The 20,851-nt window shown below is 49.3% G+C and overlaps 1 protein-coding gene across 4 annotated transcripts in view; it reads right to left on the reverse strand.

Moving 5' to 3' along the window:
• Positions 1-20,851, reverse strand: part of KANSL1 (KAT8 regulatory NSL complex subunit 1) — a 102,375-nt gene that overhangs the window by 32,631 nt on the left and 48,893 nt on the right. The gene's annotated exons all lie outside the window — the stretch shown is intronic.

The following is a 20,851-nucleotide window of genomic DNA, read 5'->3' on the forward strand; positions in this document are numbered from 1 at the left end:
AAGCTGGGAAGGTGTTAGCACAGCCCATGTGGGAGCCTCAGCAGGGCATTAGGACAGAGCCCAAGAGGGACACAATGGGACATTTCTTGAACAAGACAGTGTGTGCCCACCACGTGAGGCTGCAGTACTGGGAGTGAGGAGATGCCTGCCAGGTGACCTCAGCTGGGGCTCCACTCTGACAATCCTGAACGTACCGTGCTGTGGGGAGAAGGATTGAGGTTCTAACACCCATCTGAGACACAGCTGGGTCAGTGTTTCACTATCTGAGGAAGGGAGTGGAGGTTGTACAACAACGTCCACGGAGCTTCCGCTGCAACTGCCCGGAGCTGCTTCTTCATGGAGGCTCCATCCTGATCCACTCTTGTGGCCAAATTCTCCTTTTCTCATGTCCAATCCCACCCCAGCACACATCCTTTCCCACCAAAGGCAAGACCCACACTGAAACCCCGGGACTGTTCCAGAGCTGTTGTCCGTGTTCATCCCTTGTGGGTCTGCCAGACTCTGGGTCTGTCAGAGGTTTGTCTGGATGCTGCTGGTCTGCCAGGACCTGCTCCCAGCACCCAGCTGCTTGGCTGTGGATTGGTAACAACCTGGTTTTGGCCTCACGTGGCCGTTCAGATACTTGTCCTCTCCCCGAGGAACCGGGAAGGAACCCACGTGTGAGATCCCATCCTCACTTCCACATCCCAGACTGCACCAGCCAACTGGCAACTGCAGGAAGCCACAGTCCCATCCCAAGTTTTGATTCTGCTCCAAAATCTCTGCACAAGCTGCTTTCTTCTTCTTCCCAGCTCTGTACTCAACTCATTCCACCAAATTCCTGCCAAAATGCTCAGAAGTTCATTCTGTGCCTTTCCTGGAGCTGCCCAAACACCAGCACTGATGCAATTCCCTGCTGGGAACCAGCACTGGGATCTCGCTGCCAGCAACAGGGACACATCAGAGCCAAGCCCCCACTCCCACCTTTGAAAGCAGCTTCAAATATGACAGTTTACCACATTCAGCCACCACCTCTATTAAAGGGCAATCTCCACAGTAATAATGTGTATTTTCCTTGTGTTACCACCACGAGGCACCGGCCCGTGGGGAAGGTCAGAGGTGGGAATGTTGGCACTGGTGTGATGCCAACTCCTGAACAACAAGGAGGTGCCAAGAGAAATCTCGTGGTTAAATCAACTCCTGTTGATTCACCAGGGACTGAAAACATCAGCATTAAAATCAGGTTAAAAGAAGTTTCCCACCCCCTTTCTCTGATGATTTTTGAGGGGCTCAAAGGCCAGTACTAAAAATAAAGTAAAATACTGGTATATTTGCTGTTATAGCTCATGGCAGGGACAGCACCACCACTGCTCACACACCCTAGAAATCCAGGCCATGAAGATGCTCCAAGGGCTGGAGCACCTCTGCTATGGAAACAGGCTGGGAGAGCTGGGGGTGCTCAGCCTGGAGAAGGCTCCAGGGAGACCTCAGAGACCCTTCCAGGGCCTAAAGGGGCTCCAAGAGAGGGACTGGAAAAGGGCCTGGAGTGACAGGACAAAGGGGAACTATTTTAAACTAAAAGAGGAAAGATTTAGATGGGCTACTGGGAAGAAATCCTTCCCTAGGAGGGTGGGGAGGCCCTGGCACAGGTTGCCCAGAGCAGCTGTGGCTGCCCCTGGATCCCTGGAAGTGTCCAAGGCCAGGTTGGACGGGGCTTGGAGCAACCTGGGCTGGTGGGAGGTGTCCCTGCCCATGGCAGGGGGTGGAATGAGATGAACTTTAAGGTCCCTTCCAACCCAAACCATTCTGGGATTCTGTGACTCTATGACGTGCCCAAGTAAAAAAACCCCATGCTCTGCTCACACAGACAATTCTAAGCATCATCTCCAAACACTGCACAAATGCAACTTTTTTATTTGCTCTTGTAATTTTTAACTGTGCCTCACTAAAGAAAGAGATTTGAACCCAATTCAGCTGCTATTTTCCTGCAGTTCATATATTCCTGGAGTTCATTCCTCAGCCCACCAAGCCTTTATCCTTCTTTCTGGTATTATTTTAGATCAATGCAAAACCAGATCGATGGGTGGAGCAAGAGTTAAAGCTCTGCCAAACACACTCTCCTGACAACTCCGAGAGAGGGAGAGCAAACCCCACAAGGCTCGAGAACAATCTCATTAGCTGATCGTAACATTTCTGCCTGTGAAGAAGCCAAAGTGAACAATTTGTTCAGCTGAACACCCGCCCCCACCCCTGGACAGAACCATCAGCTTTGAAGAGCTCTTGTATTCCCAGCATGTGCTCGGCACTCCGCTGGATCTCCTTCAAACCTCCCCTCGGTTCATTCATTCCCGGATCCAGAGAAACCCAAGGCCTCCAGGGGCTGGGAGTAAAGAGTTATTTCCACTGGAAAACCCCCACTGCTCCAGGGAAATTTGGGAGCACAAATCCGAAAGCCTGAGCAGGGCCAAGCCAAGCTCCTGTCCAAGGGAGAGGCCCGAGGCCTCAGGGAGCAGCAGGATCTGCACCCAAACACAGCTCAGCACAACTGCCCTCCTTCTGGTGAGGAGGAACCATCCAAACCACTCCACCACCACAGCAGCCATCGCTCGGATCGGGATATGAGAGGTTTGCTTTGGCATCTCTAGTTTATTTCTATTAAAGAAGGGGGGGAAAAAAAGGAAAAGAAGAAAAAAAAAATTGGCATCTCTTACCAGCTGCCTGAAGTGCTGCACAGAGATCCTGGCAGGACCAGAAATCACAGCCTGGGGCAACTCAGCAGAATCCAAATCTCCACTACACCAGTTGCAGAAATGGTATCCAGCCCACAGCCCAACACCAGCACGGAGCCACGTGTCCCAGCAGCCCCTCATCCCAAGGGAATGCTCCAGACCAGAGCTCATTTCTTGGCATTCTCCCCGTTCTCCCCTCTCTGCAGTTCTTTGCCCCAAGCCAGTCTCTCATGGCAGCATCTTTCCCCAAAATATCCCCAAATCCCTTCCTAGTGGAAGGTAAATTCAGCCTAAGGATCCAAGAAAACCCTCGGATGAGAACAAAACTCAATCCACAAACAGACCTAGAGACAGGGAAACAAAAGAGGGAAATTAAAAATACCAAAGTGAAACAACTGCCAAGGTGGAGGGGCAGGGGACACCCCCTGACCTGCTCATGGCACCGAAAATACCAAAGCTACCAAACCACCTTCAGCCCATCCTGCCCATGAACACACTGTGCTGGGATTCACAACAATTTTAACTCCTTTAAAAGCTGTGTAACAAAAATACATTGGGATCAACCTCTTGAGAAAGTTTCCCCCTGAAATGGAACGTCAGGGGATTGTTTATATTGCTGAACCACTATCCACATACCTCGAGATCAGGCTCACCTTCACAAGATTTAAACTTCTGGAGTGCAAAGAAGTTACAACTCAGAAAAGGAGTAAAAACAAGCCCTCTACTAAACTGACCTGCCTTCTTCCTTAAACTGTCCTTAAGACCAGGTTGGACAGGGCTTGGAGAAACCTGGGCTAGTGGAAGATGTCCCTGTCCATGGCAGGGGGTGGAACTGCATGATCTGTAAGATCTCCTCTAACTCAAACCCTTCTGGGATTGTCTGATTCCCTTTAATGTACTATTTTGAAAAGTATGTGCCACTTGAGAGGAAGGAATAACCCAGTGAATTCTATGGAAGCACGCACACAGACACGTGGAGCAAACAAACTGTGCTTGGTTTCTCATCAGTAAACTAAAAATCATCATTTTATTTACCTCCTGTTCTGAGCTCAGAACAACCCTGCTGGCTGGTGAACCACCACCTGCACAAACTGTAACTCAGTGCTCACACCCCCAGCCACACTCAGGGGCTGGCTGTGCTCCAGGAATGGAGTTAAGGTCCCAAATCAGAGCAGTTCCAGAGCACCACCATCCAAAGGCTGCACTTGGTGGTCTTAGAGGCCTTTTCCAACCTAAATGACCTAAATTCTGCGAAGGTGAAGCTCCCCATGGCCCCAGGTGTTACACCAGGCCCACTGTCTGGGACACACACTGTGACACAGCATTTCAGCCCGGTGTGTAACACCCGGAGCCCACAGCCTCCAGGGCTGGATCCTGCAGTGGTGCACAGCAGCAGTGACTCACAACGTGCTGCTGCTGCTGAGTCACTCGCCTTGTCTGTGCTGGCCCTTTCTCCAGCCCCATCCACAATCCCAATGGGAACATGGGAACCTCGAGAGGAACACGGGGCAGCTCTCCCCCAAGCCTGGAAGTGGGACAATGGTGCCTCAAAAGCAGAGAGGATCCCTCAGGAGGTTTTGGCTTTACAAGCTGGAAGGATACAATGAACATCTTCTGTTTGGATGGCGACCCTAAAATACCATGAGCACAATCCCAGAACGTCAGAGTTGGGAGGGACCCCCAAGGATCATCCAGTCCAACTCCAGGCCCTTCCCAGAACACTCCAACAATCCCACCCTGTGCCTGAGAATGTTGTCCAAACTCTCCTTGAGCTCTAGAAGATTTGGGGCTGTGACCACTGCCCTGATCCAGTGCCCGACCACCCAGAAGGATCTGTGGGATCTCAGGCACCAGCTCCCACGCAGGGTCAGGATGTTTTGTTCACACAGCAGCAGCTCCACCACGATTCCCTCTCCCTGTGTCCATCTCACCCACAGCCAATCCAACAGGAACCAAACCATGGCCGGGATGGACTCTGGGCCAGCAGAGTCACTGGATCCCAAGGTCCCAACCCAACAGAAGCCACCACTCAGACACCAGGCAGAGAGTGGGAAGTGATAAGGGGTGATGCTTTCCTGGCAGAGCTTCCCATTCCCACAGGTCCTGCCAGGCAGGAAAACCCCTGCACAGCAGTTCAGGCTGTGCCACACCTGGGAAAGGCAGTCCCACTATTTTTCCTTCCCCTGCCTCAGTTTACCTGCAGTACAAGATGCAGTGACTCCTGGCTCTTCCCAGGCAAGGAAATCATGGCAGAGGCCACCGCTGGCTCAGGGCTGATCTCCAGGAGGAGCCTCCTGTAAGCTCTGCCTGGATGAAAAATGTGCATTCTCTGCCCTGTCAGCCTCCATTCAGCTTCCTTCCATTAATGGGCAAATCCACAGGGATATGGAAGTGTGAGGGGGAAATACGTAGACCAGAAACCACCACTTGAGCACTGCAGAGCATGCCAAGGTTCTCTTGGTTTGGGATTTTTGTTTCATTATTTTCCTAAGCTTCGAAGGCACGTTATTCCATCTTACTACTTTTCCTGTCTTCCTCCATCTCATCTATTCCCAAAGACTGCTGCAGAGAGGATCTTCCTGAAATGCTCAACATGGATACAGAGCCAGCTCCAGCCCTCTGCTCCCAAAATGCCACTTCACCCAGTTCCTGTGAAGCTCCTGCTCTCCTCTGCTGCCATATCACCACCCCCCAGGCTCACTTAACTTCTGCAGCCACCCCGAAGTGTCATCTGTGTAAAAGAAGAAAGAAAATAAGTCTTAATTGTCCCTGGAGTCCAGAAAGCCCCTAATCATAGGGGTTCTATGCTCTGGTGCACCATTAACTAGAGAGAGGTTTCAACACAGTGACCATCACTTGTGATTTCACTTTCCACTGAGTTCATGGCCAAGGCATGAATCCAGCAGCACATGGACCAGCCAGAAGCAAAACAGCCCAGCTCAGCAGAAAGCTCTGCTCACACTCAGAGTTTAGTTGATTCCTCTCTTAGTTTCCAGAATTCTTTAAAGATCTTTGCTGAAATTCCTCCCGCTGGTTGCAGGGGTAGGTCTGAACTTTTGGGCTGTTTCAAATCCAAGTGCCCCAGATCTTCACACCGTGACATTTATGCACTGCCCCAAGCACTTATTCAGCTGACTGTCTGAAAAACAGCCATTCCCAGCTCGAGCTGCTCTTCAGCCCTCAGCAGCAACAATTGTTCTGTGACAATAGCTGAAAATTCGGAGTTTATTCTTTCAGCTGCCAATGCAAGTACTTTGGGCCACGTCTGGATCCTGTTTCGGCCCCCACGAACAAGGTGTGGGGAGAGAAGGGGAAGGTGGGGACAGGAGGTGGGATTAGAAGAGTGTGGACACCAGGAGCTGGGTGTTACACCGGGAAAAACGACTCTCCTGGGGCACAGCAGAGCAGCCAGCTGAAAAATACCATGTTTTAAGAGAATTTATTGGCCCATTTTTCAGCATGGTTCTCCACACGCTCACAGGCACCGAGGCAGGCGCAGCAGAGCAGCTCTTCCTGCTGATGGGAAGATTCTGCCTGATCATCAGCATCATCCCAGAAATTAGGGCAGTCTCTTACACCTCAATCCAGGAGTGAGAAGGTGAGACCACATCATGTACCAAAGGTGTTTATAACTCAACAACAAAGTCTGCCATGACTGTGCTGTCAGTCCACTGGGAATTTTCCCCTTAGAGCTCTGGTTAAGATCACCTTAAGATCATCTGGTTAAGATGCCATTCTCAGCATTACAAACTAAGCACCAAGATACCCACTTTCCCCTCAAAATGCCTAAAATAAAATTGCTGAAGCTCACAACAAACATCTTCCAGGAGCATATCCTCCTTTATCAATATTATAATTTTGTTATATTTTATTATGTTATAATATATATTATACATTATAATTTTACTACAGCTTCCCATTGGGTCTGGGTTGCACAGGACAATCTTTAACCTTCTTAGACCCGTATTTCTCATTAAGGGTTTAACTTCTTCCACCAGAAAGCAGAAAGTGGCAGAAGTACTTAAGCCATCAGAAATTTTGCTGTTCTTTTTTTCTTTTTTTTTTTTTTTAACTCTTCTTCACACTACAGGTGGGATCTCAACAAGACATTTAGAACCTTCCTTTGGCAAAACCAGTAGCGAAGGACCAGCAACTCCTGTTCACCAAGAGGAGACAGAGATAACAGAGGCTGGGTTTGATCTTCACTGCTGCACCACGAGCACAACCAGCAACAACCACAACGAGCCATTTTCTTGAATGTCTTTAAAATAAGACAAATTGCAAACACTGCAACTCCACCCTAAAGCTCTGCTTGCAGCCAGAGCTCCAGAGGAGCCCGTGGGGATGGATGTACCAGCAAAGACCACAAGCCAACACATCCCTATGGAAAACCAGCATCTTCACAAGGAAACACCATAAAATAAGTAAAAGCTGCTGGGACACCCTCAGTCCCAGAATTACAGGATGGTTTGGGTTGGAAGGGGCCTTAAAGATCCTCTCGTTCCATGGGCAGGGACACCTTCCAGCAGTGCAGGTGTCCACGAGGCTGGCATGGGACAGCCAGGACTTGCAGCAACTGCCAGTATTTCCCAAGAAGGTAATCCTTGAGCAAACCATCCCCTTCCCAGCTCCTGGTGTCCCTTCAGCACCAAGACATCACCCCACACTCAGCAGCACGGGATTACTGGAGAAGAAGCTTCCCTGAAACGAGTGCCGGTAAAACATCAAAGAAGAGAAGGGAGGGGGTGCTCAGTGTCCTGAGTTCTTCAAACAAAACTAAGTGCACAGCAGAGAGGAGACAATTACGGCCTGGAGTAAACTGTTTGAGAAGTTATTACACTTGTTCCACAGCAAAGCCCTTTGTATGTGTGCAAAGATTTGAGCTTGGTGTCCAAGTGGGGGAGCGCTCGCTGCAGCCCATTAGTGCCACGATCCCTGGGGACACAAGAATAGACACTATGCAAATCAGGGTCCATTGTTAAAAGGGAAAATTTATTTCACATTCCTGAGCAGCAGTGTTCCTGGAGCAGAACAATTGGAGAGGCCCTTCTGCTGAGCACGGCACATTTTTATGCTCCACAGTAAATCAATATTCCATAATGCAGAAACCACGTTACATGATTGCCAGGGCGAGGATGGCAGCCCCGAGCTTTGGGGAGCAGCTTTAACACAGCACCCGTGCCAGAACAGGGCTTACTTGGGACATGCTTTTCCTTGTTTACTGAGGGCAGAATTTATGGAATTATTCTCCAGGACTTTCAAACCTTCCAGCTTGTGCCATGAAGAGAAAGGCACCACCCAAGGTTGTTTCCTGACTCTCAACTTGATCTAAACAAGTGCCACTACAGTTGTCTCAGTGTCCCAAAGACTTCCCACTCAGGCAGCACCAGCAAAACAATCTCCAAATGGGATATCCAAGAAAAAAGTGGAGTTACCCTTGAAGCGAAGAACTCCTTGCACCCCCACGCTCTACTCTCCTTGAAAGAGGAAAAGACAACTAATCCTTCAGCATTTACCAAACTTCCCAACAATGGAGCTTTCCACAGACTGATACAGGATGCAGAAACAGTTTTCTGCCCAAATTGTTTTCATCTAAGCCAGTTCTGGTCATCATCATCAATCCAGGACAAATAAAACCTGCTTTCCTTTCCCTCTTGGTTCAGCTCGCAGGAGATTTGGAGTCTTCCTCTTCTCCCCCACCCAATGCACCCAGTGAGTACCAACAGACAGGAGGGAGCAGTGCTGGACACTCCCATCCTTCCAGGGATGAAAAAGCAGCTTCAGTCCCTTCACTTCTCATTATGCAGCCCTTAAGATCTGAGGTCAAAGGCTGTTCTGTCATGGCTCACAGGGAAGGGGGGGCTTTTGTTTAACTCCACAGGTTCTGCAGCCCAAGATCAAAATGAAGCTTCAGGATAAGTGATTACACTGAAGCAGGCTCAGCTCAAGGCCTGGGAAATTTCTGCACTACTGGGATGACCTCACCCTCCTTATCTGCTCTTTCATGTCCTGGGAGGAAGAGGAGGGAGCTTTGCAAACACGTCTCCAAACACAGAATTCCAACACGAATAAACACAGCTCTGAGCATCCCAAAATCAGGCTCTGCTCTGTACCTGCCAAACAAAGCCCCAAACCCTCCTCACAGAAATCTCTTAAAAAGGTTTTTTCCAATCTTCTTCACTGCTCATTAGAGAAAGGAGGATTTTAAGCTCACACACAGGTAGAAGTCGAGAAGCCCAGAGAGGTTTTGACTCCTCATCCCTGGAAGTGTTCAAGGCCAGGTCCAATGGAGCTCTGAGCAACCTGGTCTAGTGCAAAGTGTCCCTGCCCGGGGTAGAGGGGTGAAACTGGGTGCTCCTTAAGGTCCCTTCCAACCCAAACCATCCTGTGATTCTAAAAAATACAACTCTTTGGACCACGCAGTGACATCAGGACAAACCAGGTAGGATTAGGTAGCCAAGGAGGATTTCCAGCCTAAGCCAAAGTTCTCCTCAATGCCAAACGTGGCTGAAATGGGCTGGGCTGGGCAGGGAGCAGGGGAGAACTGATGGATTTTATGGAATGCTGCAACAGCAGGGGCAGCAGCGATGGCCAACAGCACAGTGGCACTGCATTCACCCACCAGGTGCAGCCCAAGGCTCCCGCCTTCCAGGGAGAAGCAACCTGCTTCCCAGCCTTCCAGGAGAGCAGCAGGAGCAAGGTGCATGTGTGCCATCCCATCTCAGGCCCACTCACTCAGGTGCAATCCCATCTCATGCCCACTCACTCAGGGGCTTGCCCTGATTTCCAGGCTTTCAATCCCAGCTGTTTCAGAGTTGAAGGAAAAATGAAAACGCTTTTTTTTTTTTTGGGCTCGAAGCGCAGGGAGGTGATCCCTGCTCAAAGTAACAAGAACACCAGGTCTTTTAGAGGAAGAGAACACCCACTGGAGCTGCAGATATTCCCTTTGTAGTGCCATGCCTGGCTCCTCTGCAGCCCCTAACACATGTCCCTGCCCAGGCCTCTCCCAGCGTGGTCCCCAGCAAAGATCACCTCTTTAGTCTAAAATAGAGCAATGACAAAGCTACACATCAATACTGAATCTGAAGGTCATTTAGTCAAGGGAAGGGGCAGCCGTGCTATTTCTGGCATCGATCCAAGAGAAGTTTCCTCTCCCAGCCCAAAGAGCTCTTCCAGTTAACACAGAAATAACACGTTTCTGGCCTCCAAGCCCTTCATCTAAGAAATGGGAAGAAATAATCCTGGCTAAAGGGCTGCTATATAGTAGAGGAGCGTGGAAAAAGTCCAGAGAGAAATGGAAAGGGAGAGGGACAACAACAGGAGACTGATGTGAGTCACGCTATGCTGGGTTTTGCCTGGAGCCACAGAGAAACACGGCAGAAAAGCGGCCATGGAGCGTCGGGATGGCACAGGGAGAAGGGTGGCTGCCCCCAGCTACTGAACTGTGGACAGGCAGCACCAGAGACAGCAGATCAGAAGGGATAAATTATGAATTTAGCAATTCTGTTCCACAGTGAAGGATGCAGAAAGGATTCATGGCACTGGATCAGAGCTGAGAGCGGGATCCCTGTGCGGATGCAGGGGAAGCTGCTGGTTCGGGGCAGGTGAACGGGGGGCACAGGAGGAAGGAGCTCTGGGCAGAGCTGTCCCGGGGGGCGGCTGAGGATGGACAAAATGAGGCTGTGAAAATCCAGTTTTGTTTCCATGAGGAGAAGAAAGGCACAATCTGCATTGTTCAGCCACGTGAAACCCCTTTTATCGCCGACGCTCCGGCGTACAAAGGACTGAAGAAACACAGGACTCAAACATCAAATGGGAGACACAAAAGAGCATCTCTGCTTTCCAAGAAAGGGCTGAGCTCTGACCAGGTCGAAGAATCTTCCAGAAGAGCAACTCTGGCCACTAATGAATGTCACTAATGAAGGGTTTTCAGGGAGCTTCCCATCTCATCCGAATGCAACCGACCGACACATCGTGTCACCTCCCTCCTCCCGCCACAGCTTTCGCACACACGGACGTCTGTCAACACCCATGAATTTCTCAGGCATTCCTGGCCCCTTTATCAAGTTTTCCATCAAAAAGATCATTTAATGAGTCGGCAAATCCCTCTGCATGGTCCCTCAGAGCACTGTTTAAGAACCACTATTTCAGCCCTTACTATCTTCCGAACGTGTTTGCCAGAAATAATTAAAGTCTGCGACAAATTGCTGATTTAAGTGGTACAAAGTCTGCTTCCAGCCAGAGCAGAGCCAGGCAGTGCCCTGTGGCTGTTTGTGCATCCCCTGGCAGGGCAATGCAGTTCCATACTTCGGGAAGAAGTGTCACTGCTGAGCTGTGATCCATCTTTTCCGTTTAAGTCACTACAAAGCAGGTTCATCCCCAGCTTCAGCGGGAGCTGGTGAGCTCAGGAGGGCAGGGGGTGTTGGCAGTTTGTGCACCTAACCAGGAATGAGTGCTCTGTGCTGGAGAAACTTTGATTTTGGTCTGCCAAGCTGTTCAGCACAGCAAAAAGGAGGAACATTTCCCTGAACACACGGCAGAGGTAAGAGGTGGCACACGCTGGAGCTGAACAACAAAATCTGGATGATCCGCTAGGAAATGGTCGAGACAAAAAGGAGCCAAGGCTCCACTTGGCAAGTCATCTGAGGGCTGCTCATGTTGGTCACATCCTCCCCTCCACCCTGGCTGAAGCACTGCCCTCTGGGACAAGGACAAAACACTCTCAGCACAAGTGGTTGGGAGAGAAAAAGCGGAACAGGTTCTCTGCCGGAGCTCCACCTGTGCCCTGGGCACGGGGCTGCCAAGCCTCCACCCTTCAGCACAACCCAATGCACTGGAAAACAAGGACCTCCCCCAAACAGAGTTTTATCCACAGGAGGCCTCTGCTACTCGCTGTGGGCTGACAAAGGCCTTAATGCCTGAACTTACAGATCCCCTATTTACTCTCCTGGAAAAGAGCACGGGGTTATTCAAACCCTGAGAGCCCTGGAGGGGGAAGGAAGGATCTGGATGAGCCTGCAGAGCTGAGGTGGTGATGGTGAAAAACTGAATGCTGGCATTCTGATGGGAACCACTCAAGCTGCAAATAAACTGTATTTGGTGCACGAGACCCTGAATTCCTGTGAGAGGTGCCAAGGAGAACCTGCCACCTCTGTGCAGTGCCCTGTTCTCAAAGACTCCTCAAATGAAGAGTTTATTCCACTTGAGCATCCCCAAGTTGCACCAAATTTCTGACAAAAGTTTTCCTTTAAGCAAAGTCAAAAGCTTGTAGGGCCCCCCTTGCTCACATCACAGAATCACAGAATCAACCAGGTTGGAAAAGACCTCCAAGATCATCAGATGTGAAGGGTAAGGAAGCAAGTTCTTGAAACCAGAGATTTTCATGAAAACAAACAATTCTTGACTACAATCACCATTTACAGCACACTTGCACCTTCAACACTGAAACAACCATTATGCAAAGATGAGAAAAAAACTGGCTACAGGAGTTTCCTCACTCCAAGTGCCACCAAGGGGTGAGGTGGACATCAGCACAGGCATAAGATGTGACACTTCAGTGCTGCCTGTTCTCTCCCCAAACCTGCCTCCCTCAGAAAATCCACTTAAGTTTCACTTCAGTACTTCAGACAAAGGAATTCCATGACACGAGCTTCAGTTTAAAATTAAAATATATTCCCTCCTCTTCTGTTCAGACCATACAGAGGTCACACAGCCAGAGTAAAGCAGCCCCACCAGCACGTCCCCAATTCCACACAAAGCAAAACATTCCTGTGCTTCTCCTGGCCTGGCTGCAGCTCTTCATGACAACACTAACAAACGAGCCACAGAGACCTTAGCTTAGTATATAACAATAGTTCATATGAAACACAGCCTTCATTTAACCTTTTTTATTTAACCTTTACCTCCCTGCCACTCTGGGGTGCTAGGAAGGGCACAGAAATGAGTGATGTAATTTACAAGTGCTTTACACACCAGCTTTATTAGAAAGGGTTCAGAAAGTGTGTTGCCATATATGTGTTGCCCTTTCTAATAAAGAATGGTGTGAAACAAGGCTGCGTTCTCGCTCCTACCCTATTCACAGCCTTTTCCAGCAGGATGCTCCAAAGGGCCACGGCAGACCTCGAGGATCAGGATGGGATCTACATCTGATACCGTACTGATGGAAGTCTATTCAATCTAAGGCGACTGAAGGCCCACACCAAGACCTTAAACCATCTTGTCCAGGAGCTGCTTTATGCTGATGACGCCGCCCTCGTGGCTCACACAGAAGCAGCTCTGCAGCGTTTAACATCCTGCTTTGCTGAGGCTGCTGAGCTCTTTGGGCTGGAAGTCAGCTTAAAGAAAACAGAAGTTCTCTATCTACCTGCACCTCAGGAAGTCTTCCATCATCCCCATATCACCATTGGCCAGTCAGAGCTCAAATCAGTCCAGCAGTTTAATTACCTAGGCAGCCTCATCTCCTCGGATGGTGAGATTGACGGGGAGATGGACAACAGGTTAGCAAAGGCATAGAGAGTTTTTGGAAAGCTTCATGAAAGAGTTTGGCGAAATAAACACCTGAAGAAAAGCACAAAGATCAGTGTTTACAGAGCCATTGTGCTGTCTACTCTCTCATATGGGTCCGAACCGTGGGTCATCCACCGCCACCACCTGCGACTCCTCGAACGCTTCCATCAACGCTGCCTCCGCACAATCCTAAACATCCACTGGCCAGATTATGTGACCAACACATCTGTTCTAGAACAGGCAGCAGTCACAAGTATCAAGGCCATGTTACTGAGAACACAGCTGTGCTGGGCAGGGCACATCTCCAGGATGAAGGACCAACCACCCCCTCCCTAAGATCCTGCTCTATGGTGAACTTGCCACCGGCTGCCGCAAGAGAGGAGCCCCGAAGAAAAGATACAAGGACTCCCTGAAACAACATCTCAGCCTTGGCCATACTGATCACCATAACTGGTCTACTCTGGCCTCCAATCGGGAGGTCTGGAGACACCCCATCTATAACGCTGCTGATGCCTTTGAGAACGCAGCAGGATCACTCTGGAGGAGAAAAGGCAACGCAGAAAGAATCGTGTCTTGCAGAATTTACCACCTAAGGAGTCTTTCTGCTGTGCCTTTTGCAACTGGACATGCCTATCTCATATTGGCCTTTCTAGTCACCAACACACCTGCAACAAACGTGGGCAGAGCCCTCCCCAAATCTTCATTTGCAAAGTTTGGCCATGATGATGAACACACCAGCTTAAAACTTAACAGGCTGGAGAACCAGCTCCTGGGTTTTCCCTCCAGTTCTTCTGGCAAGACATGAACATCCCACTGTGTCCCACTAAATGCCATATTAATTTTTGTCACCATTTTGTTACCACTTACACCACTAAGGTCACAGCCCAAAGGGGTACCAGGGTACAAACCTCTTGCTGATGTGTAATTTTGATTCAAACTCCTCAGACTCGTGACCCATTTGTATCTATAAATGATGAACTCCTGAGTCCAAATGCATAAAATCACAAGTGTGCAGCTTCTCCTAGAGACAAAAAGCATCAGCCCACGAGATTTATAGAACATGTGAGCTATCACTGGGAGCAGAGATATGGGATTAACTCCAGGTAGGCTCCAAGAAGGAAATCCACATCTGACCAGGAAAAAAAAGCGAAGAACAGACAGAAAAGGAAGAAGGGCAAGAAGCTGACAGCAGAGTCCATGTCTGTGTATTCATGGTGGGAATCTAATCCTTGAATTTATCCACTACATCACACAGGAAGACCTTCCCTCAGGGAATAGGACACCACCAGTATGGAACCCTGACCGAGGGCCTCCATCCTCCTGCTGTAACGTGGCAGAGCAGGAAAGGGGGAAGAAGCAGCTCCTGTGGTTTAAAAGGCCCAAAGCTGGGCCTCCAGTCCCAGATCTGCTAATTCCCTGCTCCACCACAGATGTGCCATTTGATCCTGGCCCTGGTGCTTGACATCTTTTTCTCATCTCTCCCGTGGCCAGCGGAGTTCTGGCTCCCCATCAAGAGGAGCTGTTATCTGGGGTGTATTTATTGTCCCAGGCTTTAGAGTGCAATGGTTTCAGCATCACAGAAGACATTCTGCTGTAACCATCAATTTACTACCTTCTTTCTTTTAATTAATTTAACACAGGCCAAAAAAAGCTCCCTCTGCTCAGGCCAGCATTCCCTCCCGAGCAGAGGGGAGGTGGGTGAGGAAAAGCAGAATAAAGGGAGGGTGTTCACACTGTGGCACTGCTGATCCTACAGCTGCCTCCCCCCCACCTCCACTGCCAGGCTCTTCTGGAGCAAAATCTGTGTCACAGGCACACACACAAGTTTAGGAGTGATTATATGGGCTTATTTCAGTTATTGAGATTAAAAGCAACGGGGTCAGCCACAGGTTAACAATCCACTCGTGTAGTAACTCGTAGGCAAGTTGTTGTTTGGGCTTTTTACTAGTTCAGCTACACAAGGTGTCTCCTGTGGGAATTTGGGGAGCAGGGCTGTGCAGCCATCCCTCTGTTACAACTGGTTACACACTCCTGGATGCTCCCTCCTCCCCTCCCTGCAGCTCAGGTTCTTCCCAGAGACACTTCAGCTATTCCCTAAAGCTGGGCAAAGGACGCGCTTTGTTCAGCAAATCTTTTTGTCCCCTTGTGCTCCATTTTTCTTTCCTCAATGTCTCAAAAAACTATAAAAGAATCCAGAAAAAACCCACAAACAAAACAACCTGAAAAGCTACAGCTATTCCTCCCCTTTAGTAATCCTGAATATATTTATTATCATGCCTGGGTTAAAAAAGAAAACACGATCTGATCTACAGCAGGCTGCATCAAGGGGGTTTTTTGACCCTTGGTTGTTTTGGTTTTTTAATCCACCATTCCCCCAAAGCTCTGATGTCACAGCATCTGAGACTGGAGAAATAGTTTCAAAGGAAATGGCAAAATTTCCCAGATATACTTGTTGAGAAAGCCCCTACCCAGAGGGGGCAGGGAAATCCAGGAAGCTCTGAAAATTCCACCATTCCTTCACAGCCCCCTCTGCCTATGGAACATCCAATTAGGGCAAAAATAAATGAGGTTGGACAGGGCTTGGAGCAACCTGGGCCAGTGGAAGGTGTCCCTGCCCACGGCAGGGGCGTGGAACGAGATGAGCTTTAAGGTCCCTTCCAAGCCAAACCATCCTGAGATTTGATGATTATTTGGAACTGAATGCACACAAATGTGTGATCAGAGATCCTGAGCCTCAGATCCATCACTGCCAGGACAGATCCATTCCCACTGTGCAGGCAGGAAACCAAAAGGGAGCCACCTTATCAGCACTGCTCCGTCCTCCTCCCTCTCCCTGGGTTTTTTCTCTGCTATCTCAAGCAGAAAAGCGTGGACAATAAAATAGCCTTTCCAGAACAAATCCAACCCTACTGCTTTGTTCCCTGGGTCTATGGCACCGTCCAACTCCAATTATATTAAGGTCTTTTCAGCCATTTATACAAGGCATGAAAATACCCCCTGCTCAAGCACTCCCTCCTTGCCAGACGAGTTGGCAGGTGGGACACAGGGCCCTGGACTGGAACATGCCAAGTTATTAAACTCCTACTTTACCATGAACATGTACTACAGAGAGATCTGGGGGACTGTTGGCAACTTACTGCTATTTTTCTGGAATATGAAGAGGAAGAAACGGCCTTAAGCTGAAGGAGGGCAGGGTTAGATGAGATATTGGGAAGGAATTCTTCCCTATGAGGGTGAGGAGGCCCTGGCACAGGTTGCCCAGAGAAGCTGTGGCTGCCCCTGGATCCCTGCAAGTGTCCAAGGCCAGGTTGGACGGGGTTTGGAGCAACCTGGGCTGGTGGAAGGTGTCCCTGCTCATGGCAGGGGGTGGCACTGGATGGGCTTTCAGGTCCCTTCCAACTCAAACCATCCCACGATTCCATGAAAACAAACACACCCACACCAGTTGCTGCTGCAGTGGTGTCCCACCACAACATGTGTGCTAACAGTGATCCTACTGCTTCCAGAGTCTGCTGCTGGGCTCAGTTTAAGACCAGCTGCAGCAGAGCTGAGCCTTAATCCTTCAACAGGAGAAAGGGGAGAACCACAACTGCAAGAGCTGAGTGGCTGCTGCTGCTGCTGCCACCGACAGGTGTGGACTCAGACCTGGCCCCGTGACAGAGCCTCAATGCTTCCCTTCATGCCCAGCAGTCCTGGGACAATGAAATCACTGTCCAAAGCTTCGTAAATAAAGTTCCTCTTTGTGAGAGTTGAACTCCAACAGGCAAGAGCTGCAACCCAAACCCGACCCCACCTCCCGCCAGGACTCAGACAAATCCCAACCTCCGCCGCTTCCTGCCCTGCCACGACCAGAAAATTCTCTGCACAGCCCCGGGTTGAAACCAGCATTTAGGACAGGAGCAGAGATACCCACCGAATCCAATGGGTTAGATCTGACAAACTGAACAAAGAGGAAGAGGAAATGAGCCTGGTCACAATTCCAGCGCTCCTCTGCAGCCACCGCGAAAGGGGTTGTGCAAACATATTTCATAAATAGGTCAGAGAAGCGAGAAAGCAGATGACAGACAGATGGCACGGCAAAAGGAGACAAGGAAGAAGGGGCAGGAGCATCTGAGCCAAGAAAGAGGCATCCAAGGAATCCTTCAATGAAACTCCAGTTTGGTTTCACAGCCCCGTGCTCCAAAGTTTACCAGAGGCAAACACAAATGGAAAGACCATTTCACTTTGGACAAGGACTCCCATATGTGGAAATCACATCTCCAAGCACAAGATGCTGTTCACCCTCTGGCACCTCGAATTCAGAGGTGTCATTCCTGGGAATGGAGCCAAAGTGCACTGGTAATTAGGGTCTAAAGGACAGCACGAATTCAGGGCACACCACCTTCAATCAACGTAACCTTTGTGCAAACTTCACAAGACAAATATCACCTGTGTGGGTCAAAGGGAATTCCACCAGCACATTCAGTGACCTGTCTGAAAAAGGGAGACCTCATCTCATCTGCTGACACAATCCCAAATGAATCACAGAACCACAGACTGGTTTGGGTTGGAAGGGACCTGAAAGCCCATCCAGTGCCACCCCCTGCCATGGGCAGGGACACCTCCCACCAGCCCAGGTTGCTCCAAGTCCCATCCAACCTGGCCTTGGACACTTCCAGGCATGGGGCAGCCACAGCTTCTCTGGGCAAGACACAATAAATCCCTCTCATGGCAGAGCCAGGTATGTCAGAACTGCAATACACTTCAGTATCTTCTGTATATGTTATGTTTTTTCCAAGCCTAAATTAAAATTAAATACTTAATTAGCGTTTAAATTGATAACTCTTTTTGAAAAAACCTTTGGTACTCAACAGGTTCTTAACCAAGCCATCAGCACAGTTCTCACCCACAGAGCACACAAACCCTGTCCCAGATGATGAGCAACTGAAAGGGCACACCAAGAACAGGAGGCATTTTGAGCAGTTTCTGCAGAAACCAAAATCTAAATAAACCTTGATTGAAGGAACAAAAAGTAGTGAGACGCCTCAGTGACAGCAAGATGGCTCAGTGGTACTGACAGCAAAGGGAAGCATGGAAACACACTTAACACTTGGACCAGATTGAGCAGACACAAAAGAATATAGGGCAGAATTACAGTATTGGGATTTATGGGTTTTTTTTAAAGGAGAGAAAAATGCTTTTGGATCACTGAGGAAAGACACTGTTGGAATTAGAACACCACTAAGAAGCCTTGTTTAAAAAAAAAGGAGGGGTGGTAAATGATGCATCCCCAAGCCAGAAAATCTTAAGTAAAGTTTTAAGTAAATGACAACAGATTTGAAAAGCCATCACATCTCCTGTTCAAATCTGAGCTCTCTTCAGATGGCAAGAGGCAACAAGATCACATCCACAAGTACTTGTATTTGCAACACAGCTTCCCAACTAACAGGAGAGGGAGAAAACAAGAACTGACGGCTACAAGATCAAACTAAGCAAGAAAAGTGGTTTTGAGAATTCATTCCAGCTCAAGCAAACAAGACTTTACTCAGCTCAACCACAGGGCCTCCACGGTGATCTCCCCTTACATAAATGATCTCATCTGGCCTCATGATCTAAGGCAAAAACAAGTATTCTTGACACCATTTCTCTGAGCTGTCTTTCCCTTTTTTTTCCTGCCAGTTCTCTCAGGATCATTTTGTCTCCTTCCAGCAGCTTTTCTGTCCCGCTGCCCAACACACTGCACTGCTCCATCCATCTCAGTCTGGCCCTGCAGCAGCTGGAAGATGAGGGGGCACCATCCCCACACGCCGGGGGCTCATTCAGGTGGATTCAAGCTGAAAACATTTCCAGTCCCAGCGATGTGTCCCCGTCACCAGCACCCACCAAGCACTTCAAGCATTCAAACACCCAGCCATGCTAATTTTGACATGGTTGAGAGACAGAGCCAAGTGTTTGGATCCCTTCGTGGAATCAGCTCCATCGTGCAGGCTTCAATCCAAGGATTATAATCCAAGTTACAGCTTTCATTAAATTCTCCCCCAAAAGGTGCAGAGAGTGCTGAGATGCCCTCAACTCACAGTCATGCCCAGTAATGAAATGAGACTTTGAAAGGTGGCTGGACGAGGATCAAGAACAGCAAATTTTGGTTACTACAGGTTGCCTAAAGGCACATATGGAAAATAAAAGCTCCCCAGGTGGAGCAGATCCAGCAGAAAGCACTGACATCGACCCAGCCTGCACCACCTCCTTCAAAGAAAGCCTGAAAGGAAGAGAACTGGCAGGCAAGACTCCAATCTTTATGTGGATTTACTACTTTCCTCAATTCATAGAATCACAGAATCCCAAAATTTAGGACTGGAAATCCCAGTTTGGGTTGGGACATTAGAGATCCTCCAGTTCCAGCTCCTGCCACGGGCAGGTTGATCCAAGCCCCGTCCAACCTGGCCTTGGACACTTCCAGGGATCCAGGGGCAGCCACAGCTTCTCTGGGCAACCTGTGCCAGGGCCTCCCCACCCTCACAGGAAAGATTCCTTCCCAATATCCCATCTAATCTCTGGAAGCTTGAAGCCATTCCCCTTTGTCCTGTCACTCCAGGCTCTTGGAAACAGTCTCTCTCCATGTTTCTTGTAGGCTAATTCAGGCACTGGAAGGCCACAATTAGGTCTCCCTGGTGCCTGCTGTTCTCCAGAACAATCCCAGTTCTCTCAGCCTTTCCTTGTAGGAGGTGCTCCATCCCTGTGATCATCTTGGTGGTAACCTGCTCCATCACCCATTCCCAGCAGGAACTGCAGAGCAGGGGTGGTGCTCTGGGATGGCAAAGCCTTGTCTAAGGCAGCCCAGCCCAGCTCTGCCCCAGCCTCCCCCCGGGGCAGCAAGGAGGGTTTGCTCCCAAAATACCTCCTCCCTTTAAGCAAGAAAAGCTCGGTGCAGCCACAAGGCCCACCTGCCTCTGGAAATGCTGCTGGAAAGGGGATGTGGAGCTCACACCTGCTTCACACATTATTCAGAGGACAATAAAGAAACTAATTACGTTTGGGAAGTCACTGGTTATTTATAGCACAATGTCCAGTGTGTTACCAGGAGAGCTTCAAGGAGATCGGGGTTACAGTCCTACAGCACCTGCACAGGGCATCCTAAAATACCTGGGCCGAGTTAGACTTGAAATAAAACCAAGTTCAAACACAGCCAGGTCCTTAAAAGCAATCCTCCAGCAGATGTTTGCTAAAAACACTAATGGAAACGTCATTTAAAGACCTTTATCAGAAGAGCCAGAGATCAGGGTCATGTAACCTGTGGGTGTCTGATTTATTATAGGTGAGCTGAGCAGGGAGAAATTCAAACACGTAATTAGAAAACGGGGAGGTGGAAGAGACTTGGAACAAGCATCTCTTCTTGTCTTCTTGCAGCTGCTCCTAATAAGCAATCCCAGGGCTTCAGCACAGCTCCAGTCACCCTCCCAAAGCCCCAGTCAAAACTCAGTGAATCACACACCGAGAAAAGAGCAAACAAGGAAAGTGTCCCAGCTCCGAGTCACTGGAGAATGTGATCACAGCTAATGGAAAGAGAGACACAGAGTGACAGAGGTGACACAGCCAGACCTGCAGCAGCAGTGCTCAGTTTTTGCTCCAGCACACACACAGAATGACCCATCACAAGC

The sequence above is a fragment of the Manacus candei genome, unplaced genomic scaffold, assembly GCF_025592945.1.
Source record: "Manacus candei isolate 608988 ecotype Guabito, Panama unplaced genomic scaffold, ASM2559294v1 h1tg000096l, whole genome shotgun sequence".
NCBI lineage: Eukaryota > Metazoa > Chordata > Aves > Passeriformes > Pipridae > Manacus > Manacus candei.